Source organism: Jaculus jaculus, chromosome 15, assembly GCF_020740685.1.
Source record: "Jaculus jaculus isolate mJacJac1 chromosome 15, mJacJac1.mat.Y.cur, whole genome shotgun sequence".
Lineage (NCBI taxonomy): Eukaryota > Metazoa > Chordata > Mammalia > Rodentia > Dipodidae > Jaculus > Jaculus jaculus.
Window position 1 is genome coordinate 7235431 of NC_059116.1, and position 25950 is coordinate 7261380.

The 25950-nt window shown below is 48.7% G+C and overlaps 1 protein-coding gene across 1 annotated transcript in view; it reads left to right on the forward strand.

Annotated features, from left to right (window-relative positions):
* The first annotated feature begins 2678 nt into the window (after positions 1-2678).
* Positions 2679-25950, forward strand: part of LOC101598862 (tumor necrosis factor receptor superfamily member 11A) — a 65596-nt gene continuing 42324 nt past the window's right edge. Inside the window, exon 1 of the mRNA XM_012947945.2 lies at positions 2679-2722. The gene's annotated coding sequence lies outside the window, so the exon portion shown is untranslated. The remainder of the gene's footprint in view (positions 2723-25950) is intronic.

Sequence of the window (25950 nt, forward strand, 5' to 3'; positions counted from 1 at the left end):
GGTGGTGCACACCTTTCATCCCAGCACTTAGGAGGCAGAGGTAGGAGGAACGCCATGAGTTTGAGGCCGCCCTGAGACTACTTAGTGAATTCCAGGTCAGCCTGGGCTAGAGTGAGACCCTACTTCGGAACACCAAAAAAAAAAAAAAAAAAAGAAGAAGAAGAAGAAGAAGAAAAAGAAAAAGATAAAGAAAGAAAGACATCAGAAATAAAATCAGGGGTTGGAGAGATGGCTCGGTAGTTGAGGCGCTTGCCTGCAAATCCTAGTGACTCTACCTCAAGTTCCCAGGGCTCACGTACAGCCAGGTGCACAAAGAGGCGCATGCAGCTGGACTTTGTTTAGAGAGGCTGGAAGCCCTGGTGCACCCATTGGACCCATTCTCTCTGCCTGACTTCTCTCTAACTCTCTGCTTGCAAATAAATAATTTAAATTTTTAAGTAAATAAAATCTGTAATTTCTTCTATCTCTTGTACAACTCACTTGGTAGTAAAAAAAATGGCTTCTTAGTGAGGCAGCCCTCGTCCTTCAGCGGGGAAGCCGGAAGCTGAATGTCAGCTCTGCATTGATTGCCAAGTGACCCTAGGCAAGCTGTCCTCTCTCCCTACTCCGCCCTCCCATCTGTAAAAGGAGAGTAATGCTCACATTCTTCTTGTCCCTTAGGGTGACTAAAGGGGACTGAAGGTGTGATCTGCTTCACTGTTTGCTATCAGTATTCTTTCCAGACTCTTCCTTTGCTCATAGAAATGAAATCACACGCCCCCTCGTTGGTATCGCTCCAGGACTTGTTTCCCTTACATCATTGTGGACATCTTTCTCAAACTACAAGCTTTTCTGAACTAGTCACCCGTTAGACTGAATAATGACAGATGGTAATATTTTCAACAACTGGCTACTAACAGGCACTCACTTTCTTGTTAAGATTTTTTTAAAGAACACCTATAGTCTTTCTCTCTCATATAAATAAATTAAATTATGGGCTGGAGAGGTGGCGGTTAAGGCGCTGGCCGGCAAAGCCTAAGGACCCAGGTTCGATTTCCCAGGACCCACATAAGGCAGATGCACAAAGTGGTACATGTGTCTGGAGTTTATTTGCAGTGGCTGGAGGCCCTGATGGGCTCAATCTATCTCTATGTATCTGCATCTCTGTCTCTCTGTCTCATAAATAAACAAAAGGAATGTTAGTAGCAGGATGTGGGGCGACCGTTCAGTGGCTAGGAGTACTCGCTGCATAAGCCTGATGCCCCAGAGAGCCTGGGACCACTGAGGTTCATTCCCCAGCCCCCCATCGACAGCAGAATGTGGCTGCACACATCTGTAACCCCAGTCCTGTTGGGGGCAAAGACTGGAGCATCTCTGGAGCTTGCTGACCTGCGGTGGGGGTGGGCGGGGTGGGCAGCAAACAGCAGACAGGAGGAGACCCCTCACGTGCATGGACACAGGGTGCGTGCCTTTGCACACATAGATGCACACATGCCACACATCGCATCACACACCATACTACACACACACACACACACACACAGACTGCTACAGCAAACAACCTTGTGCCTGTTCTTTATGTATTAAAATGTTAAAGTCCAAGATATGTCGTTGCTGTCTTCTACTGAAAATTTGTGGAAATTTCAAAAAATAAAAAAATAAAAGACTGAGTTTCTGTCTTTCCTTTCAATAAGGTAGAGAAAGGCCCGACACTCCGTGAAGTCAGAACTGAATATTTCCACGGGACTGAGGCACTGTCCTCCTCTAATCGCCATCCAGAGAGGAGTGCGTATAGTGAGCTCACCTGTGAGGGAGGACAAGCTCTGTGCAAGCAAGAAGTTACAAAAACAGTAACACTGCAGCAGCCCAGAATTTATTTTATGAAAATATTTCTATTTATCCATGAGAGAGAGGCAGAGAGAGAGTGCATGGGGCACCAGGGCCTCTTGCCATTGCAAATGAACTCCAGATACATGTGCCACTTTGTGCATCTGGCTTTATGTGGACTCTGGGGAATTGAACCCGGGTGTCAGGCTTTAGCAAGCAAGTGCCTTAAACAACTGAGTCATCTGCCCAGCCCCCAGAATCTTTTTTTTTTCTTTAATTTTTATTTATCTATTTATTTGAGAGAGAGAGAGACAGACAGAGAGAATGGGTGCACCAGGGCCTCTAGCTACTGCAAATTCCAGATGCTTGGGCATTTTGCTTAACATAGGCACTGGAAAATGGAACCTGGGTCCTTTGGCTTCAGGCAGTGGAGGGAATGGTGCCTTAGCAGAAGAGGTTTGGAAGTGTAAGCAGATTCCCGTCAATGGGACCTCTGGTTCATTCTGCATGGTGGTCCATCCAAGCCCTGGTAGCGCCTTTGGGGACGGGAAGCCGTCTGCAGGTCCTGGAGCACAAGCAGGTGGGATACAGAAAAAGGCAACCTATGAGTGGGTGGGTGTCCGCCGCGGACCCCGGGTGGAGGCGCACTCGGGCGCCTCCTGGCGGGAGGAGGGCGCGGGGCGGGCGGCGCGGGGCCGGGGCCGGCTCGGGGGAGGGGGTGCAGGTGCGGGGGGCGGAGCCGGGCGCGCGCCGGGCGGGCGGAGCGGGGCGCAGGGCGGCTCCCGGGGCTCCCCGAGGCCGCAGAGGCCGCGCGCGGCGCCCAGCCCGCCTGCACCGCGCCATGGCCCCGCGAGCCCGGCGGCGCCGCCCGCTGCCCCCGCTGCTGGCGCTGTGCGCGCTGCTCGCCCGGCTGCAGGTAAGGAGCCCCGCGGGCTACGGGAACCCGGGGGTGGCCCGAGGGAGGGAAAGGCGGGTCCCCGGCATAGGGAGCTGGGCGCTCTTCCCGCGGTCACCCGGCCGTCGCGGCCACGGACGGCGCGCGCCTCTGCGCACCTACTGAGCGGACACCGCGGCGTAGCGACAGTCCTACGTCGCCACGCACAGTCAGCCCGCGGGGAAATCCGAGGTGGCAGGCAAGGCCCAGGTTGGAGACCCCTGGGGTCAGTCATCGAGGCTCCTGCCCCTCGCCCCGTGAGGCCCCAGGAGCGCTGGGCTTGGCTGTGGCCCGCTTCCCTGCCTCAGTTTCCTTTCGGCTGCAAGAGGAGCGCAGTCTGGGGTGCAGGGGCCAGCGTAGGGCTAGGAGGGGTGTCGAGAGTGCTCAGAGAGATTGGATCGCGACGTTTCTTCGGAAAAGCAGCCGCGCTTCCTTTTTCTTGTCCTCCTCCTACCTTCTTCCCGGTCAGAACCCTCGCTGACCATGTTCGGTTGAAATATCTCTTTGCAATCGGAGAAACCAGGGTAGGTAGGGATGTGCTTTGGAAGCCCAGGATTGCCGTTCCCTGCGATCTATCTCTCAGTCTGGCGCGGGGTTGAAACGGGGGACACGGGGCTGGGATGGTAAAGGGATGCACAGCATATGGGGTCCACTGGCCCTCCTGGGGCTCCCCCACCCCCTCTGGAGCGCTGGGTGGGAGAGGCAAGTCACCCTGCCGCCAAATTTTCCTGCAGGCAGGAACTCTTGTTCTTTGGGGTACCTGGACCCCTCGCGGACCGTCCCCCGCCTCCCTACCCTTAGAGCCCCTCGGCGTTGATGGGACATGGGACGTTGAGTCCCACTTGCAAGGCTATTGGGTGTCAACTGGGTGTCAAGCCGCGTGGTTTCTCAGACCCTGGCTTTGCGCAGGGCTCTCAGGAGCGATGTTTTAAAACTTTACTTTTATTTATTTATTTGAGAGAGAGAGAGAAAGAGAGGGAGAGAATGGGCGCTCCAGGGCCTCCAGCCACTCCAAAGGAACTCCAGACGCGTGCACCGTTTGTGCATCTGGCTAACGTGAATCCTGGAGGATCGAACCATGGTCCTTTGGCTTTGCAGGCACACACCTTAACCGCTAAGCCATCCAGCGAAGCAATTTCTTTAGGAGAACATCAAGTTCAGGAAGCCAGGCACTGGTTTTCTGCCTCCCTGGACAGAGCTAGACAGTGCCACCGGCCTTGGGCAGCTGACACTACTGTCCAAGTCATTTCTGCTTGCAAGTCCCCTAGAGGCGGGTGTAGTGGGGTTCTCGGGCAGTTTCAAATTCCCCTTCGCTGTTGAAATGGCCTTGGTTCTCCAGGAACGTCACCAGGGAGACCTAAGAGCGCAGAAATGCAGCTCAGGAGAAAACCTGGGAGAATAGCCGTCAGGTGTTGGCCACTGACGCAGAAGTTCTGTGGAAGGATCGTTCTAGTTCATTCCCTATGAAGGGTTGAGGGAAAAGGAGGAGGAAAATGGAATGGAATTTTTCATTTGAAGCGCTTCGGTTGTTGCTTAATGAAGTGTCCAACAGGTCCAACAAGGTGCTGTCTTATTGGAACTAAAGATGCGGACTCCAGAGAACAGATTAAGAAAAACCTGCCTGGTCACGCAGCTTAAAAAAAAAAAAAAATCTCGGACGGGCATGGTGGCGCACGCCTTTAATCCCAGCACTTGGGAGGCAGAGGTAGGAGGATCACCGTGAGTTCGAGGCCACCCTGAGATTACATAGTTAATTCCAGGTCAGCCTGGGCTAGAGTGAGACCCTACCTCAAAAAAACAAAAACAAAAAAAAATATTCATGTTCATTTCATTCCAGTAACAAAATGGCATAGTATTGGAGCTATCCCACACCATCTCCGTAGATATGTATGAATACATATATATGTATGTGTGTCTATATGTATGTATGTATATATATGTATGAATGTATACACACACACACACTATATATGTGTATGTTCTTGGCAGTGCTTCCAATTAGACCTAGGGTCTTATGTGTGCAGAACAGTGCAGAACCACTGAGCTACGTCCCCAGCTTGTCATCCACTTAATCATCTTTTAAATGATCTCTCCGCTGCATGTAATTCTTATTAGAATGTCCTGTGCTGTATTGTAAGACCACATTGTGTACAAGACAGGGGCCGGGGCCGGGGCCGGCCGTGGTGGCGCACGCCTTTCATCCCAACACCCGGGAGGCAGAGGTAGGAGGATTGCCGTGAGTTCGAGGCCACCCTGAGACTACAGAGTGAATTCCAGGTCAACATGGGATAGAGTGAATCCCTACTTCGAAAAACAAAACAAACAAAAACAGTGACAAGATTTCTAAAAGATCTGTGCATGTTCAACATAGATGCAATTTAAAAATGCTTTTAATTTATTAGAGAGAGAATATTAGAGAGAGAAGTTGGGCATTTCAGGATCTCTTGCCACTGCAAACTCCAGATGCATGTGCCACTTTGTGCATCTAGCTTTACTGTGATACTGGGAAATAGAACCTGGGCCAACAGGCCTTGCAAGCAAGAACTTTTAACCTCTGAGCTACATACATGCATTTTTTGTGTATTTATGAGGTAGGATCTCACTCTAGCCCAGGCTGACCTCGAATTCACTATGTAGTCTCAAGCTGGCCTTGAACTCATGGAAATCCTCTTACCTCTGCCTCCCAAAGACATGCGCCATCACTCCCAGCTACAATTTTTGTATATATTTTTATTTATTTGAGAGAGAACATAATGGCGTACTAGGGTCCCTCACCACTACAAAGAAACTCTAGACACACACAGCACTTTGTGCTAGATGCATTTGTTTTTATTTATTTATTTGAGAGAGAGAGAGGGAGGAAGAGAGAGAATGGGCACACCAGTGCTTCCACCCACTGCAAAGGAACTGCGGACGCATGTGCCACCGTGTGCACCTGGCTTATGTGGATACTGGTGAATGCCATCTGGGTTTTGACTTTGCAGGCAAGAGCCTTAACCACTAAGGCGTCTCTCCAGCCCTACATGAAATTTTAAAAAGCTGCTTTTGACCTGCAGTTGAGCTGTGCGTGCAAAAATCATGGGTGCAGAGTGTATTCACTGTGATGGTCGTTTAATGACTCTTGTCTTCCTTCCTGGGAAACAATAAAATAAGGTAGCCCACATCACGTTTGGAAAGCTGCACACATACGTGTGGAAATGCTTTTAGTTCCAATATGAATAGCAAAAGCTATGGAAACAAGTTTACTTTACAAACCAGCCTGTCACTAACTACCATTTACCTTCTGATTTTGTTTAAACCTTTTAAATTATGTTCAGCCTTTATTTGTAGTAAAAGAAATATTTTTTTTATTTCCCATGAAGTCTGCTAAAATGAACATTGCAATGAAACAACACCACAAGCCATTATTATACACACTGAGACAGTTGTGGTGGCACATGCCTTTAATTCTAGCATGCAGGAGGCAGAGGTAGGAGGAAGATTGCTATGAGTTTAAGGCCATCCTGAGACTACATAGTGAATTCCAGCTCAGCCTGGGCTATAGTAAGACCCTACTTGGAAAAAACAAAAAACAAAAAAAGGAGAAGCAAAAAAAAAAAAGATACACACTGAGCATTTGTAACACAAGTCTTTTTTTTTGAGGCAAGCCCAACAGACTAGCCTTTCATATATGTGTGTGTGTGTGTGTGTGTGTGTGTGTGTATGAATGAGAGGGAGGGAGAGGGAGAGGGAGAGAGAAAGAGAGAGAGAGAGAGAGAGAAAGAGAGAATTGGTGTGTCCAGCCACTGTAATCAAATTCCAGACTTGTGCACCACCTTGTGCACATGTCATTTTGTGTATCTGGCCTACATGGGATCTGGGGAGTCGAACATGGGTCCTTAGGCTTCACAGACAAGTACCTCAGCCGGTAAGCCACCTCCCTAGCCCTTTTGTACTACAAATCTTTAATCATACCTAGACTTCTGGGCTGGTCATTTCCGGTCAGATGACACCAGGTGCTCTTGTGCTCCTGCTCGTTTGTGCCCGACTTCCCTGTGGAAAGGATGGCGGCGCTTGGTCCCATGTTACAGTATGATTATCCCCCGGAGTTATTTTGGTTACAGACATTCACTGTGGCCAGTTACAGCTTCTTGGTTCAGCCTCTCCTATTGGTTCAGAAATGTAGGAGTTTCACAGGCCAAGTGTAGGTTAGGCTTGGAGAACTGCTTAGCTGGGAACTGATTGTGTAAAGTAGATGTAAGAAAAAACAGACTTCTAAGGCTGGGGATGTGGCTCAGTTGGTAGAGTGCTTGTCTAATATGCTAGAAGCCCTGGGCTTGATCCCCAGTACCCCATAAACCAGATGTGGTGGTGCGCATCTGTTATCCTAGCACTCCTGAGGTAGAGATAGGAGAATCAGCAGTTCAAAGTCACCCTTGGTGGCAGAGCAAGTTTGAAGCCACCCTGGGCTACGTGAGTCCCTGTCTCAAAAACAGACTAGCTTTAACCAGGCATGGTGGCATACAGTACTCATGACGGGGGGGGGGGGGGGGACGGGGAGACACGGGGGGGAGGGGGGACATGGTGTGGGGGGTTACGGCCCTTATCCGTTATCCCAGGTTGTCTCAGACCTCGGGGCAGATGCCTGTAACAAACAGTGATGTGCGAAGGCTCCTTGTGCTGTTGAGAAGCAAGATTAAGACTCCTTGGAAGTGCTGCCTATAGAACAACTACCTGTGAGAGGTCATTTAGCATCAGTCTAATTAGCAAAGATTAAAAAGTTTATCACAGCCGGGTGTGGTGGCGCACACCTTTGACTCCAGCATTTGGGAGGCAGAGATTAGGATTGCTATGAATTTGAGACCACCCTGAGACTACATACATAGTGAATTCCAGGTCAAAGAGAAAGCTCATCATGTCACGCATGAGTAGAAAGCAAGACTGTGAATAAGAATGAGGATTAGGGTTGGAGAGATGGCTTAGCGGTTAAGGCGCATGCCTGTGAAGTCTAAGGACCCCAGTTCAATTCTTCAGGTCCCACGTTAGCCAGATGCACAAGGTGTCACATGCTCCTGGAGTTCATTTGCAATGGCTAGAGGCCCTGGGATGTCTGTTCTCTTTCTCTTTCTGTCTCTAATAAATAAATAAATAAATAAAAATATTTTTAAAAAAGAATTTGGGTTAGTGCCTTAGTGTCACCACATGGAAAGCTATCCAGCGGCACTCAGTGAAATGAGGCTCGCACTAAGACCCGCGGATGGAGTGCCTGCTCATGGCAGAGCGCTTGCTGGTAGCAAAAAGTAGGGGAAATGAAAATTCAGATAAGGGGCTGGAGAGATGGCTCAGCGGTTAAGGCACTTTCCTACAAAACCTACAGACCCCAGTTCAATTCCCCAGTACCCACAAAAAGCGAGATGTACAAAGTGACGCATGCATCTGGAGTTCATTTGCAGTGGCTGGAGACCCTGATGCACCCATTCTCTCTCTCTCTCATAAATAAGTAAATAAAGATAAATTCCAATAAGTATGATATATGTGTGTATATGTATATATGTGAATTTAGAAGTAGAAAGAATTGCGTTATATTTATGTCCGGAAAAATAATGAATTCAACTCAAAACATATGTAACGAAGATATAAGAACTCACATATAATTATTAAAACTAGTACTTTAGTATCAACATAATAATACAATTTTAAGTGTGCATTCACCAATCAATATTCTGCTTTTCAAGAAAGCTTGTATGTCTAAAGACATAGCTATTTGTTTTTTATCATATTGTGTGAAGGCCTTTAGTGTGTCATTAAAAATGACATAATTGCTGGGTGTGGTGGTGCACACCTTTAAAATCCCAGCACTTGGGGGGGCAGAGGAAGGAGGATCACTATGAGTTCAAGGCCACCTTGAGAGTACAGAGTGAATTCCAGGTCAGCCTGTACTAAAGCGAGACACTACTTTGAAAAACAAAGAAAGAAAGAATAATGACATAATTGCATCTTGGCAGGTCACAGTCCAGAGGAGGCGGGTGGGACTGTAACAGTGGAAAGAAGTGTGTGATAAGGGACATGCTGGGGCCGCCGAGGGAGGGGCAGGTACAGCCAGGAGCAGTGGGCAGGGCTGGGGAGGAAGAGGTGTCTGGAGGGGTCTTTGACGGAGGGTGGGTAGGAGATCTGGTTTCAGAGAGAAACGATTCCAAGTGGTGGGTGAGAAAGAGAGCTTTCTAGGTCAAGAGGACGGTGCGAGCGGTTTAGACCTGAAGGAATCTTGCCAGAAAGAAACCACCGATGTTTATGGCCTCATAGACAGCGCCCAGTGCTCCGTGCAGAGAGCCGGGCAAGCGACGGGCATTCAACTTTTATAGCTTTGAGATAAGTCATATATGGCCCTTGCTGGGATGGGAAGGTAGACAAATAAGCACAGAGGCCACGGGGCCCTGGAAAAGTCTGTGGGGGACCCCTCAGGAAACCCCCTGGGGTGGGGCTGGGTGTGAGCTCCCTGCTGTCTTCCTGCTCCGGGGTCCGTAGGTGGGACACTTGGGTTGAGAACATAGACTCACGGATCATGGCTTTGGCTTACGGGATCGACACATTTCACATGTCTCTCCTCTTATCGCCTTTCCATGGCATAACAGACCTGTGACAGGAACACGGTCTCTGTGCTGATAAGGACCGGTGAGCTTGCATTTTCAGTTATCTATCAGTCGTTCTTACTAGAACAATGAAGACGTGTCTCTGAAGGTCAATAAATCAGTGTTTTATGAGACTGTGGAAAGGGGAGTTCCAGGCCTGGGCTCCTTTGTGTGGTTTTAAGAAGGTATAGTGTGAACTATATGTACCATGGAAGTAAAAATAAAATAAATTTCCTTATTGAATTTATCTATTTTGGGATTGCACGGGATGATGGGGGAGTATGTGACTTTTTTTTTCCTCCTCCACCAAAAGGAGGAGTGTTTTTTTCAGTGTGTCCTGTCAACTTTCCCTGGGTCTCTTTTTTTAAAGTTATTTTTATTTCCTGTACTTGGTCCATATCCAGTCTTAATGGTCCTCAGTGTTCTAGCTGTTAAACACCCTGGGCACCTCAGCCCTGGCTGGCAGAGAACCCGTGTTCTGCCTGTTATACACCAACAAGGGCATCCCCCTGCCTCTGAGCCACCGGTCTCTGCTGAGGCTTGTCAGTGCATTACGTGAGGTCCGGGGCTGGATGCCCTCCTGTACGCACAGGCTTGCAGGCGGTCCTGTCTGTGGGCTTCCCCCCGGGGCGCGGGGTGGGCTGGCTCAACCATCTACCGTGAGTAAGACGGTTTAGGTCCAGCTCATCCCACCCACCCCCAACGACTGAGGCTGAGGGAATGAGGAACCAGCAGCGGGCTCCTGCCAACACCCGCCCTCCCTCCAAAGTTGGTCAGGAGCTCTGAAGGTTAGAGGTCCTGTGGGTGCCCAGGGAGGTTACACGCAGCCTGTGGCTTCTGCTCTGATGCTCAGAGATGCTCTTAAGTTTGTTTCCTGCCTGGGCTCAGCTCGCTGTCGCTCTCCCCAGCTCCCTGTCTGTGTGGGTCACCAGAGGACTGGCCGCTGCTGCTGTTCCCACGGCAGCATGTCCCAGCACTGTCTTGACCTAAGCAGCCCGAAGAAGCCACAGTCAACCGCGGAAACACATTCTTCTCAGCTGTCTGATGACAACTTTATGTGTGTATTTGTGTTCTGGGCTGCCATCAACCTTCAGCCTTGGATTGCTGGGGGCTGCTGCACGCAGAACGTGGCATGCAGCCACGAGCAGTTAACACGGACGCTGTGTTCAATGCATGCATTTAATGCAACAAGTCCAACACCCACCACCACTGTGACACTGCAGTAGATCAAGGAGGCAGAGAACAAGGGCCATAGCCCCTGTCCCCAGGACACTGGGAGTCCAGTTATGGGCAGACAGTCGAAATGTAGCCAGGCTTGTCCCCAGGAGTGTTTTTAATATGGCGTACAGGACAAGGAGTGCCTTAACCCCAGGTGTCCCGGGAGATGTTCCCTTCCTCCTTCCGTGCTTGTGCATGTCCAGAGCGCTACAGAGTCCCGCAACAGCAGTGGCATTTGGGCCTGCGCTTTGTGACATCGTGAGAACAGCCAGAGGCATCAACAGTGAAGTTTTCGGGGAAACAGACCACAGCATTCCTAGACTCCAGGATCAGGGATGAGGAAAGGAAGTCGGAAGCCAGAACCAATAGCTCAGATGTAATCTTGCTGCACTGTGAGCTGAGCCAGGGGCCCATTCAAATGGGGTGTTAAAGGAATGAATGGCCTGAGGTGAGGCAGGGCAGCCAGGAAGGAACCCACTGCATGGGTTGGGAAAGAGCTAGGAAAAGTTCAAATCCTGTCAGGGCAATAGAAAGAAGTTAAGCGCATGGGACCAAGATTGGAGCTTATAGGTCACACCCGTAGTATGGGTGCAAAAGATGGTATTTAGGGGCTGGGGAGATGGCTTAGTGGTTTAGGCAGTTGCTGCAAAGCCAAAGGACCAAGGTTTGATTCCCCAGTACCTATGTAAGCCAGATGCTCAAAGTGGTGCAGGCGTCTGGACTTCCTTGTAGTGGCTGGAGGCCCTGGCATGCCCATTCTGTTTCTCTCCATATTTCCCTCTTTCTCTGTCAATCTGCCTCTTTCACTTACTCTCTCTCAAATAAATAGAATATTTTGAAAAGGTAGTACTTAGACCTATTTTTAAAATTTTTACTTATTTGCAAGAGAGAGAGAGAGAGAGAGTGTGTGCTTGGCGGGGCGGGGCGGGGGGAGAGCTCCATAGACCTATTAGACCTATTATTTCTTCTTAAAAAATGGCAGAGGGCAAAATCAAATAGCTTGCTAGTTAGATTATATAGTTTAGAAATTATTAAGCAAAGTTCCTGGTCCAAATCAAAATGTTGTTCAGTAAAGAAGGCCTCTGCGCGCGCGTGTGTGTGTGTGTGTGTGTGTGTGTGTGTGTGTGTGTGTTCACTTCTCCTCCTTGTTTGAGACATAGTTGATCTAGCTTGGCCTGGAAGGCCACAGACTCTGTAGCACATGAGCTTCAGGGTCCTGACTCTGCCTTCCACTGGGGTGGCCCTGCTGGTATACTTAGACACATGTGCTGCTTGGCACCGCATTTTATATGGGTGCTGGGGATCCGAACTCTGGTAGCCAGGGTCTCTAACCACTGTGAAATCCCAGCTCCGGGTGTCATGTCTTTTTCTCCAAACAAACTCTTAGTCTACTTGAAGGTGAAAACAAAGTTTCTCAGTTTCCCGAGGCACTGGAGTGGGCAGGATATGTGGGTACTCTGGAATTCACAGAGATGTTTCCTACCCTAGACGGGTCTTGGGATAAGACATTAAAGATGGAGCCACAGCTCTGCCAACCAGAGAGAGAAAGAAAGATAAGAGACACAGAAAGAAGGGGAGAAAGAGAGAGACAGAGAGAAAAGGAGAAAGAGGGAAAGGGAGAGAGAGAGAGGCAGTTAATGCTCCCCAGTGGGCCCAGCATTAGAGCAGGTGTGACCTGACCTGTGGTTTCCCACACCCTGACCTCAGATAGGTCACCTGCCACCGGAGGAGCAATGTTTATGTTGGACTCCTAACCTGACAACAACCTCTCGCTTGTATGATCTATTTTCCTGACGGATGACTGCTGCCTTCCTCTCTGCCCAGCTCCTTTCTGAGTCCCCTGACACCCCTACCCCCCAATTCTAAAGCAGCAGGTGACACCGAAGCTCATCTGGAAAGGACAGGGCCCCCCAATTCCCCAGCAGCAGCAGAACTGACTGCAAAACTACCCATTCAGCTCATCCACGTAATAATAACTTAGTGCGTTTCCTGTCCGGAGTGCCCAGAGCGCCAGAGCCACTTCCTCCCGCTGGCAGAAATCTGAAGACTTTCCATTAAAAATGAGGAAGAAAAACACTCTTTAGCGCTGGGTGGATGTCGCAGCTAAACCAGGCAAGTGGGAAATCAGGATGTGTGTGCCGACAATCCTGGAAGCCGCAGAGGGTTAGCTGGTCTGGGTTTCTCGTCACGACCTCTCCCAAGTAGAAAATTAACCACTTCCCTGTACTTCCTATTAGACCTTTTTTTTTGCATGCATATGTGTGTGTAATGTGCATGCACATGTGTGTGCGTGTGTTAGCATGTGTGTGGATGCGCATGTATATGTATGTGTAAGCATGTGAAGGCCAAAGGTTGACAGGTTGACATAAGTATCTTCCTCAGTCACTCCACCATATCCTTTTGTTTGTTTGCTTGAGGTAGGGTCTTGGTGTAGCCCAGGCTGACCTAGAATTCACTATGTACTCTCAGGCTGGCCACAGACTCACAGCAATCCTTCTATCTTGGCCTCCAGAGTGCTAGGATTAAAGGTGTGTGCCACCATGCCTGGCTGCCCTATCTTTTTGAGACAGGTCTCTAATTGGACCTGTAGCTCACTTATTCAGCTAGACCTGCCGGCCAGTAAGCCCCTGCCTCTCCCTGCTGCTGGGGTAGATAGAGCAGAACCTGGCTTCTAAGTGTGTGCCAGGGATCCAGGCTCAGGGCCTCCCGCTTGCATAGCAAAGACTTTTCCCACTGTGCCATCTCCTGAGCCCCAGCATTGGTTTAAAAAATATTTCATTTATTTATTCGAGAGAATAAAGAGAGGCAGAGAGAAAGAGGTGGGGGGGCAGAGGGAGAGGGAGGGAGGGAGAGAATGAGCATGCCAGGACTTATAGCCACTGCAAATGAACTCCAGTTGCACGCAGCACCTTGTGCATCTGGCTTACCTGGGTCCTGGGGAAATCCGACCTGTGTCCTTAGGCTTCACGGGCAAGCACCTTAACTGCTGAGCCATCTCTCATCTCTCCAGCTCCGCCCACCGTTGCTTTTTTTTAACTCTCTCTCTTACAGGAGCACCCAACTTGTGTCCAACTTGTGGCACAAACTCATCTTAGGCCAAGAGACCTCTTTAAGTCCCTTATCTTCTCTCTACATCAGAGTCCGGGTGCACAAGCACGGCCTCAGCTAAAGTGCTGCGTTCCATTTTTAAAGCTCAGTTGGAATTATTCATATCCGCCCTGGCCCCGAGGCGCCATTGTTTAAACATTCCTAACACCAGGAACTTCCCTAAAGCAGATCTAAATCCAACACATAACAATTTGACCCCATTTCCTCAAAGTTGTTCTTTTCTTTCTTTTTTTTTGAGGTAGGGTCTCACTAGCGGAATTCACTCTGCAGTCTCAGGGTGGCCTTGAACTCATGGCGATCCTTCTACCTCTGCCTCTCAAGTGCTGAGATTAAAGGCGTGAGCCACCACGCCCGGCTAAAGTACTCAAGGTAAGGTTGGTTAGTCAATGACTTCTTTATGTGAATATTTCTTTTTATTTGATAGCTGACTTCTTTTTAACAATTACTTATGAAAGAGAGAGAGCAAGAGAGAGGGCGGGAGGACGAGAGAGAGAGATACATGTGTCACTCTGTGTAGCTGGCTTTATGTGTACTGGAGAATCCAACCTGGGCTGGCAGGACTTGCAAGCAATCACCTTCAATTGCTGAGCTATCTGGCCAGCCCTATGGTAATATGTCTGTCGTTCAACATTGTTAACACAACTTCTCCATTAGGTAGTTATTCATGTTGGTTTCTTGAACCACTTTGTAAGCTTTTTCTCTTGAAAAAGTCAGCGGATGTTTATTCTCTATTTACTGGCAAAAAAAAAAAAGGGGGTGCTGGGGAGATGGCTTTGCAGTTAAGCACTTGCCTGTGAAGCCTAAGGACCTCAGTTGGAGGCTTGATTCCCCAGGACCCACGTAAGCCAGATACACAAGAGGGTGCATGCATCTGGAGTTTGTTTGCAGTGGCTGGAGGCCCTAGTGTGTTCATTCTCTTTCTATTTATCTCCCTCTTTCTCTCCTCTCTGTTGCTCTGAAATAAATAAATAAAAGAGAAAGAGAGAGAGAGAAAAAAGAAAGAAAGAAGAAAGAAAGAAAGGAAGGAAGGAAGGAAGGAAGGAAGGAAGGAAGGAAAGAAAGAAAGAAAGAAATGAAGGAAGAACCTCCAGGGTGTTGCAGGCGGCACTTGAGTCAGGACTTCACAGCCTCTAAAGGAGCTCAGGCTCTCCCACTTCTTCCAACTTTCCAAGAGGCCCTGGGAACATAGAGGTGGGAAGGATGATGCTGAAGTCCAGAATTGGGCACATGGTGTTTGACCTTGAATTAGAGGGGTGGGTTCCAAAACATTCTGGGAGCAAAGGCCAAAGGGGCAACCCTGCCAGAGAGATAGGTCACCCCTGGGAAAGAGCTCCTGTCCTGAGCTCCAAAGAGCATACGCACGAGGCTGGGAATTAGCACACTGTTCTGCAGACACAGACGTTTCCCACTGTGGTCTTTGGGCCCCGTGTCAGCGCCTTGAACCTCACACGTGGGTCAGGAACTCAAGGCTGGGTTCCGTCTGTCTGTGCATGAACACTCCCTCCTCGTAATTCTGACCAAGGGCAAGATTGCTGCCACAGGCCTCAGGATTCCGTGAAAAGGTCTGAGCTCAGCTCCACGTGGACCCTGGGGTGTGAGCGCTGTCCCAACCTGAAGGCGCCTGCCACGGGTAGATGACCTCCTGTGTGTCAGGCTCGCTCTCCTGTTCTCTCCACTTGCCAGGAGGTAGAGGAAACTGAGGCACACAGAGATGAAGTCACTCGACTGGGGTTGCCCAGCTAGCACGAGGCAAAGGTGGAACGATCCAGGTGTGTGGTCTATAGGTGCTTGACTTTTTTTTTAAATGCTTTTTCACTGGAGAGATGGCTTAGCAGCAAAGACGCTTACCTGCAAAGTCAAAAGCCTGGGTTTGAGAACCTAGTACCCACATAAAGCCAGATGCACAAGGTGGCACATGTGTCTGGAGTGCTTTTGCAGTGGCTAGAGGTCTGGTGCACCTATTCTCTCTCTTTCTCTCTCTGCCTGCCCTGGCGTGCCCAATCTCTCTCCCTCACTCTCAAATAAATAAATAAAATATATTAAAAATTTTTAAATAAATTATTTTTGATAAGTTATATACATATATAATATATTTTGATCACACCTATCCCCATTACCTTTTCTTGTCCCACTTCAAGTCCCACTAAACCTCTGTTTCCCAATGAGTCCTTCTACTTTCATGATGTTCTTTTTAAAAAATGTTTTATTTATTTATTTGTTTATTTCAGAGAGGTGGGGGGGGGTCCCTCCAGCCACTGCAAACGAACTCCAGACACATGCGCCACCTTGTGCATCTGGCTTATGTGGATCCTGGGGAATCCAACCTGGGTCCTTAGGCTTCACAAGCAAGCGACTTACCCACTAAGCCATGTCCCCAGCCCTGACGTTCTTTTCTTGTGGGACTCACTTATATTAGGGCTGCTCACAGCGTGGGTCAGGGGCTACTGACTAGAGCAAGGAAAACTTACCAGTGGCTATCCTTTCCAAGAAAATGCTTCGCCCTCCCCCCAGAAACCACTAGCAGCCAATAGCTCCTCAGGGATGGGGGGACCTTAGGAGCTCCTCCCCCGTCCAGGATGGAATGTGGAGGGGCCCAGCCTCGGTGGGGTGGGGAGACACAGCCGCTGTGAGTCCATGCGTGCGATGAGCATGCCAGCGCTGGAAGACCGCGTCCCCCAACACTCGAACCCGCCCTCCAGCTCTTGACACTCTCTCCATCCCCTTGTCCACGATGTCCCCTGAGCCTTGGGAGGGGTGATATGGATGTCCTATTTGGGTGTGAACATGCAACAGTCAACTAACAGTCTCAGGTGAAGCGCTTGTATGGTCACTCTGTTGTGAGAGAGCACAGCAAAAGCCATCTCCCAGGGCTGGGAGGAGGGGATGGCTTAGCGGTTTAGGCACTTGCCTGCAAAGCCAAAGGACCCCAGTTCAATTCCCCAGGACTCATGTAAGCCGGATGCACGAGAAGGGTGCATGCGTCTGGAGTTCGTTTGCGGTGGCTAGAGGCCCTGATGTGCCCATTCTCTCTCTCCCTCTCTCTGCCTCTTTCTCTTTCTCTCTCTCTCTCTCTTAAATAAATAAACAAATAAAAGCCATCTCCCAGAATGGTGGCGTGGAAGCAAGCTCTGCAGTGTTCTGGAAAGTAACGTGACCGATCTGCACTTGTGGGCTCTGTCAGGTCTTCTACAGTTGTCAAGCAGCAAGGCTACAGCACTGTCTGTAAGATTATGAGAGACACAGGCGCCCAGAGCACCTTCAGCCCTGGTCTGTGTGCCAGTGGATCTATGACTCAGGAGGGGAAAAAACAAGCGTGACTTCCTGAATCATCTCTGCCACTTCCTGAGCCATGGGCATCACAGACGCCTTTCTGCCCACTCTCAACACGCACCCGGGGCAAGCTGTGTTGAGCCGTGGCGCCTCTGCCCCCAGCACAGGCTGCATTCCCTCTGCAGAGCTCTTCTCAAGGCAGAACTGGGCATCCAGGGAATGGGAAGACAGTTCAGTGGTTCAGTTCCCAAGCCATCTGTGTAAGCAGGGTGCAAAACGTAACGCGAGCATCTGGTTTTCATTTATAGCACATGTACGTGCATGCACGCATGCACAGAAATAAGTAAATAAATATAAGGTGGGGTGGGGGAGAGCTAGGCATCTAGTGCCTATGCTGGCAGTCTGTCTATCTGTGGAGCAGGGAAATAGTGCCAGGAGCTGTCCTTCCCCCGGCCTTTGTGACCCTCATGAAGAGACCACAGCAGCTATGTGTTGATCATACTTCTCTGTGTGAGTCTCCTTATAGAAGAGACTCTTTCAGGCATGGTGGCGCATGCCTTTAATCCCAGCACTCTGGAGGTCAAGATAGGAGGATCACTGTAAATTTGAGGCCAGATCCTACCTCAAAACACCAACCAACCAACCGGGTCTGGAGAAGATGGCTTAGCAGTTAAGCGCTTGTCTGTGAAGCCTAAGGACCCCGGTTCGAGGCTTGATTCCCCAGGTCCCATATTAGCCAGGTGCACAAGGGGGCGCACGCGTCTGGAGTTCGTTTGCAGAGGCTGGAGGCCCTGGTGTGCCCACTCTCTATTTGCCTTTTTCTCTTGTCTGTCGCTCTCAAATAAATAAATAAAAATAACAATAAATTTCAAATAACAATAATAATAAAAACAAACAAACAAAAGGATAAGGAGATGGCAAGCCTGGGGAGAAATTCCTTTTCCTTATTTTTATTTTTTCACACGTTTACGTAATGAATTTTGATCTTACTTATTCCTGTTACCTTCTCTTATCCCCTCCCCCATCTTCTTCCCAACTAATCCCTTTCCTACTTTCATATATTTTTCCTTCACTTTTTCCTCCTTTTCTTCCCTTCCCTTCTTTCTTGCTCCCTCCTTCCCTCTCTTCCTCCTTCCCTTCTTCCCTCATTCCTTCCTTTCTTCTCTCCTTCCTTCCCTTGCTCCCTCCCTTCCTCCTTTCCTCCTTCCTCCCTTTCTCCTTCCCTTCTTCCCTCCCTGGCCAGCAAGCTCCAAGGATCTGCTTACCTGTGCCTCTCCAGAGCTGGGATTACAGACACATACGCCACGAGGGTATTGGGAATTGAACTCATGTCCTTACGCTGGCAGTGCAGCACCTTAATGACTGAGCCCTCTCCTCAGCCCCTCATCTTGGTTTTTGATGGCACCCCTGACTTTTCCACCCACCCGTTATAGCTTCAGTGTCAAATCTTGGAGCTTCTAAAAAATGCAGAGGCCCAGACCCCACTCCCTAGATCTATCACAGGACGCCTTTCATCTTACTAGATTTCCGTGTGGTCTCATACCTGTGTGGAAGCTCTGGAGTCCATCCTTAGAGCCAGGAGCAGCCATGGAATGGGACATGGCAGGCAAAGGGCGTCGTGACAATTTGGGGGGTTCGTGGCATTAGCAACTTGGCATATCCTCTGAAAGGAACAGAACCTGGGAGGATCTGGGGCCTCTAGGGGATGGGTGAGTTCTTGGGAATCAAGCACGCCACCTGCTGGGCTCCTACATGATATAAAAAGAATGGCTTAGCACTGGGCGAATCATCTCTAATCACACCCTCCATGGCTTCGGGGGTATTGCAGAGAAAGTGATGGAAAGAATATGAGGGCTGCTCTCATTGCTTGCTGGAGAGGTGTCACTATGGAGATGGTGGTAGACACCGAGGAGATTCAAAACAGGCATGGCGGCACTCACCTTTAATCCCAGCACTCAGGAGGCAGAGGTAGGAGGATCGCTGTGAGTTCAAAGCCAGCCTAAACCTACATAGTAAATTCCAGGCCAGCCTGGGCTAGAGTGAGACCCTACCTCAAAAAAAAAAAAACAAAAACTCATCAAAGTAGAAAATATGAGGTTGTTGAGTGCAGAACACTACAGAAAGGTCCTACCATGGCTCAGGGCACGTCGTGGAACAGGGGATGGAAAGACCGTACAAGCCACAGGGTGCAAAGGCGTGCTTCCGAGACTGTCCTCTGGACACGGACTGACTGGAGCATTCATGACCCACAGTACTGGCAACAGTGGTTAGCTGGTAACAGTGGTGACCAGTACCCCACAAGACCTGCAGAGCTCTGAGCCCGTCAACATTTTGGCATGGAGGATGGAAGAAGGCAAAAGGAATGAGACAACAAAACAGGGCAGGATGCTTTGAAAGTGGAAGATCCTCAGGGGATAAGGGTGGGGAGAAAGCACATTAAAAACAAAGGATAAAGATCGCTGGAGAGATTGCTCAGTGGTTAAAGCACTTTTTTGCCTGTCAACCCTAATGACCTGAGTTCGATTCCCCAATACATACGCCAAGCCAGATGCACAAGATGGCGCATGCATCTGGAGTTCGTTTGCAGGGGCTAGAGATCCTGGTGTACCCATTCTCTCTCTGTCTGTCTCTCTTCTCTCTGTATCTCTTTGCTTGCAAATGAAATGAGAAAAACTTTAAAAGGACAAAAGGATGGGAACATATTTATTTGTTAAAGTTCTCAATTAAAAAAAAAAAAGTAAAGAAAAAGGGGCTTGGGAGGTGGCTTCGTCAGTGACGTGCTTGCCTTGTAAGCAGAAGGCTAGAAGCTTGATGCCCAGGGCCCAGGTGAAATTTCTGGGTGTGGTGGGAGAGCCTCACTGGTGAGCTCAGGTCAGTGAGAGACCCTGTCTTCAAAAGAGGTGGATGCCATCCCTGAGGACCAACACTTGAGGCTGACCTCTGGTCTCCACACACACGTGCACACTCATGTACCTATATATACATGCGTACACCACACACACACACACACACACACACACACACTTCTTATTTATTTAATTTTTGAGAGATAGAGTCTCACTCTAGCCCAGGTTGACCTGGAGCTCACTCTGTAAGGAGAGAGAGAGAGAGAGAGAGAGAGAGAGAGAGAGAGAGAGAGAGAGAGAGAGAATGGGCTTGCCAGGACCTCCACCCCCTGCAAACCAACTCCAGACACAGCGCCACCCTTGTGCATCTGGCTTATGTGGGTCCTGGGGAATCAAACCTAGGTCCTTTGGCTTTGGAGACAAGCACTTTAACTATTAGGCCACCTCTCCCGCCCTCACACTTCTTTTTTTTTTTTTTTTTTAAAGAATAAACAATCAGGGCCAGGCATGGTAGCACATGCCTTTAATGCCAGCAGTCAGTAGGCAGAGGTAGGAGGATCTCTGTGAGTGATACTTTTCAAAAATACAATAGTGAGGCTGGGGAGGTAACTGGTCAAGTGCTTGCCTTGTGAGCATGAGGATCTGAGTTCATAAGCCAGTAGCTGGTACAGCCAACATGAAAGCTCCCCATTAAAACTACTACTCAAGGGAAAATATGCAAGTGGCAGTAAATACACAAAGAGAATGTCTGACGCCATGAGCGACTAGGGAAAGGCCAATCAAAGGCAGTTCATGCCCGTCATGATTATCCAACACCAATGGAAAATACCACAGCACACATGTTGTTAAGGGCGTGGAGACATGAGCCTCAGCGTGCATTGTTGGCAGGGATGTAAAGTGGTGCAGGCTTGATTCCCCAGGACCCACATTAGCCAGATGCACAAGATGATGCGTGCATCTGGAGTTCATTTGCACTGGCTGGAGGCCCTGGCGTGCCCATTCTCTCTCTCTCTCTTTCTCTCTAGCTGCCTATTTCTGTATCTTGCTCTCAAATAAATATGTAAAAATAATTTTTTTAAAAAAAGATGGAAATAACCCACATGTCCACCAAAAGATGAATGGATAGACAAAATATGTTATACCCATACAATAGAATGTTATTCAGTCATGAAGATGCATGACGTGATCTAAGTGCATGATGCAATGCGGATGAACCTTGAAAACATGCTAAGTGAAGTAAACCAGGTGCAAATGGACCAATACTGTGTGATCCCCGCTTACACGTGAGCAGCCAAATGTTGGGCCGCAGACAGGAAGAGTGCTGGCTGGGGCTGGCAGGGGCTGGCAGGGGCTGGCAGGGGCTGGCAGGGGCTGGCAGGAGGGGAGCGGGGAGTTATGACTTTATGGTTGTCGTGATTCTGTTTGGGGAGATGAAAATGTTCTGGGGAAAAGAACTGGGGATATTTGACAATATGGGGAATATAATTAATATCAATGACATGTATACCTAATATGATTAAAATGGCAACTTTTACATGTGTCTTACCATAATGAACACTTCACCGATTTAAATTACCCAAAAGACTTTTTTTTTAAATATTTTTTTTTGTTCATTTTTTATTTATTTATTTGAGAGCAACAGACACAGGGAGAAAGACAGATAGAGGGAGAGAGAGAGAATGGGCGCGCCAGGGCTTCCAGCCTCTGCAAACGAACTCCAGACGTGTGCGCCCCCTTGTGCATCTGGCTAACGTGGGACCTGGGGAACCGAGCCTCGAACCGGGGTCCTTAGGCTTCACAGGCAAGCGCTTAACCGCTAAGCCATCTCTCCAGCCCCCAAAAGACTTTTTAAAATGGTTGTCAAAGGACAAATGTGAAAAGAGCCAAATTTTGTATTTCTTTCTTTTTAAATATTTATTGATTTATTCGAGAGACTGTGTGTGTGTGTGTGTGTGTGTGTGTGTGTGTGTGTGTAGATGGAGAGAGAGAATAGGCCTACCAAGGCCTCCAGCCACTGCGAACAAATTCTAGTCACGTGTGCCACCTTGTGCATCTGGCTTACGCGGGTCCTGGGGAATAGAACCTGCATCCTTTGACTTCACAGGCAAGTGCCTTAACCACTAAGCCATCTCTCCAGCCCTACTAAAATTTTTAAAAGGGGAAAGACTGACTGATCTTTTCTTTAAATCAACTTATTTATTTGAGAGAGACAGAAATAAAGAAGCAGACAGACGGAGATAGAGAGAGAATGAACATGCCAGGCCTCCAGCCACTGCATCCGAACCCCAGATGCATGTGCCATTTTGCGCATCTGGCTTTATGTGAGTACTGGGGAATTGAACCTGGGCTGTCAGGCTTTGTAAGCAAGTGCCTTAAAAAAAATTTTTTTTTGAGAGAAAGAGGCAGAGAGAGGGAGGTGGGGAGGGAGAGAGAGAGAAAAAATGGGCATGCCAGAGCATCCAGCCACTGCATCTGAACTCCAGACACAGGCACCACTTTATGCATCTGGCTAACTTGGGTACTGGGAAATCAGGCCTGGGTCCTTTGGCTTTGCAGGCAAGCACCTTAACCGCTGAGCCATCCCTCCGGGCCGCCAGTGCCTTTAACAACTAAGTGATCTCTGTAGCTCAGGTTGCCTTCTCATGTGCTTCAAGTCGGTCGCAGGAGGGAGCTCAGCAGAAATGGCTGATGCTGTGATAACAGGGCCTGTTGTATCGTTTTACTTTGTTTTGTCTTTTGAGGTGGGGTCCACTCTCACCCAGGCTGACCTGGAATTCACTGTGAAATTAACAGAGCTGGTAAAGGAAATGAATTCTAGTGGTTGGGGGTGTAGCTCAGCTGGTCCGCCTCCAGCCTGGCATGCACAGAACGCTGGTTACTGTGGCTGGTAGAGGCAGGCGGGTAAGGGCATCACAGTCATCCTGGACTTTGTAGCTGGGAGACCAGCCTTGCTAAACTCTGGGACTATCCCAGCCTTCACCTTCTGCTCTGTATTACGAGGAAAATGGTTTTATGAGACAAGAATGAGTGACTCAGGCAAAAAGAAATGACTGGCCTTACTGTATTATTTGCATAGGGAGGGTGCAATAATATCCCAGCTTCTCTGGGGGGCGACGGTGTGGGGAGACCTTGGTTCATTTCTACTTTTGTGTTTGATTTTTTTTTTTTTTTTTGGTTTGTTTATTTTTCAAGGTAGGGTCTCACTTTAGCCCAAGCTGACCTGGAATTCACTATGTTATCTCAGGCTGGCCTTGAACTCACCATGGTCATCTGCCTACCATTGTCTCCCTGAGTGCTGGTTTTAAGGGCATGAGCCACCATGCCTGGAAATATTTGTAATTTTCAAAGAATGTTTGCCCTCATGTGTGCACTAAGTTCCAGATGGACGTACCACTTTGTGTATCTGGCTTTACATGGGTATTGGGGAATTGAACCCAGACCTCAGACTTTGCAAGCAAGTGCCTTTAACCAATGAGCCGTCTCTCCAGTATTTTTAAAAATTTATTTATTTATTTGAGAAAAAGAGAAAGAGCAGACATTGAGAGTGAGAGAGCCAGTATTTGCCATTTTTGATGGCAGCTGGGGTGAAATCCCTTCAAGTTGAAGTTTTGAATTTTAGCCTTGGACACACATTGGTAAAAGGCGTTTTGGAGTGCTCCAGGTCCTTTAGAAGCATGACAGTTACAGGGTCTATAATGTTCATAATTTTCTTCATAAGCTCAGAAAACTGAAATATATCTTTTCATACGGAATAAATCAAAAGTGCTTGAGCCTTCCTCAGGTAGGGGAGTTTCTTTTCCAATAGCTGTGTGTAAAATATATTTATCTGAAGTAGGTTGTGTTTTGAACACTCGGGGAGTCGTTCGTTTACCTCTCTGTTACAGCTAGCACCCCACCACTCTGCTGCGCCCCCAGCCCGTGCTCTTATTCTCTGGATCCACTTCTGATGATTTACCCTCTGTACCACAGTGGTGGAAACTGGGCTTGCTAAATTCCAATAAAGTCACTGGTCTCCCAGGTGGGGTAACACCTTGGAGTGCACAGGTAATCCCAAAACATCACCCCTTACTCTTTAATTAACAATATACATTTCCACAGGCGACTATGCATTGTGGTTCTAACACATGAAATGCCATGTTGGTTTGTACAAAAGGAAAGTGAGGGCTGGAGAGATGGCTTAGCGGCTAAGGCGCTTGCCTGCAAAGCCAAAGGACCTAGGTTCGATTCCCCAGGACCCATGTAAGCTAGTTGCACCAGGTGGCACATGCATCTGGAGTTCGTTTGCAGTGTCTGGAGTCCTGGGCATACCCATTCTCTATCTGTATCTCTCTCTCTCTCTCTCAAATAAATAAAATAATTTTTTTTAAAAAAAAAAAAGAAAAGTGAGGGAGATGGTTCAGTGGATCAAGTGCTTGCCACCCAAGCATGAGGACCTGAGTTCAAATCCCCAGGTCCCACACAAGATGCAGACACTGTGGCTGGCATCTGTAACCCCAGTGCCCCTATGTGGAGAAGGGAGGAGGAGATGGGAGAGTCTCCCGGAAGCTCGTGGAGTAGCTATCCTGAGGAATGCAGCTGTGAGCAACCAGAGACCCTGCCTGGAACAAGGTGGGCGGGGGCCAGGCGGGTGGTGCACACCTTTAGTCCAAACACTCAAGTGGCAGAGGTAGGAGGAGTGCTGTGAGTTCGAAGCCAGCCCAGGGCTACAGAATTAGTGCCAGGTCAGCCTGGGCTAGAGTGAGACCATACCTCCAAAAAAACCAAAAAAAAAAAAAAAAAACCAGACAAACAGAAAAAGGGACAGTCAAGGGAGAACTGACACTCAACGTCGTCTTCCATGTCCATGTTTGACGTGACATGCATGCATCCAAGAACACACACAAAACGAGAGAGAGGGAGGGAGAAAGAAAGTAAAACAAGAAAAGTGAGTCTGCTATTTTCTCCAGCTTGGTAAGAATGAAATTTTACCCAAGAGTTTATTTAAAATGAGAATGTCTAGAAACGTTTGATCGTGACTTGATTAATGTCCTACTTAGCAGAAGTCATGGGCAGATAGAATCTGGTAGCAACTTTATCTGCAGACGTACTGACTAAGCTGTCTGTCCTCACCCAAGTGTGCTCACAAGCAACCCGGCCCCACACGGAAACCCGCAGAGATGACTCGGGCCCTAGCCAGGATTTCAGGGTGACACCTCTCTCTGCCAGCCCCATGAAAAAGCACTTCTTGGTTTCAAATCAGACATGCTTTTTAAAGCAAGGGGTTTTCACCACGGTGGTCGCCCCTGTTGTCCCCATCTGCCATGGCCAGGGCACAAGGAGGAAGGAGGATGGTACATCGGGAAGTATTACTACACTTTTCGAATTTGTCTTTGCGTCTCCTCCCCTGCCTCCCCCCTCACACCACTTTCTCTTTCCTGATTGTGGTGGCACTGTTGTCCCCTTGGCTCCCTGGGGAATGATTGGGTGGAAGTGATTTATACTCGCTAGTTCTGCTCAGGTGTGCCCATGAATACCGCCCCCCCCCCCGCCCCAGGTGGAGATCAGATCTTATGCCAGGGGCAGAACTCAGTTGCATCACTTACTGCTTTCCTCAGTGTGCTTAGCTTCTAAGGCTTATGCAGTGGGGTCGTTCGCTAATGTGAAGTCATTTTCATGAATTACCACATTAGAGCTCAATGCAGCGCAGTGGACACAATTATTAGACCCAGTGTGCAGCTTTATAATTGTTTTTGTCTATTTTTATTTGAGAGAGAGAGAGAATTGGGGTGCCAGAGCCCCCAGCTGCAAACAAATTCCATATGTGTGTGCCGCCTTGTGCACCTGGCTTATATGGGTCCTAGGGAATCAAACCTGGGTCCTTTGGCTTTGCAGGCAAGTGCCTTAAGCACTAAATCAGCTCTCCAGCCCCTATGATTGTTTTTTGTTTGTGTGTGTATATGTGTGCTGTTTGTACATGTGTGTAAGCATTTTTGTATGTGCATGGGCCTATATGTGTTGGGTGTGCAGCACATGTGTGGTGGATGTGCATGCACATATGTGTGCATTCATGTAGAGGCCAAAGGTCCAACCTTGGGTATCTTCCTCAGTACCTTATTCTTTTTTTTTTTTTTTGTTTATTTGTTTGTTTTCAAAGTAGGGTCTCACTTTAGCCCAGGCTGAC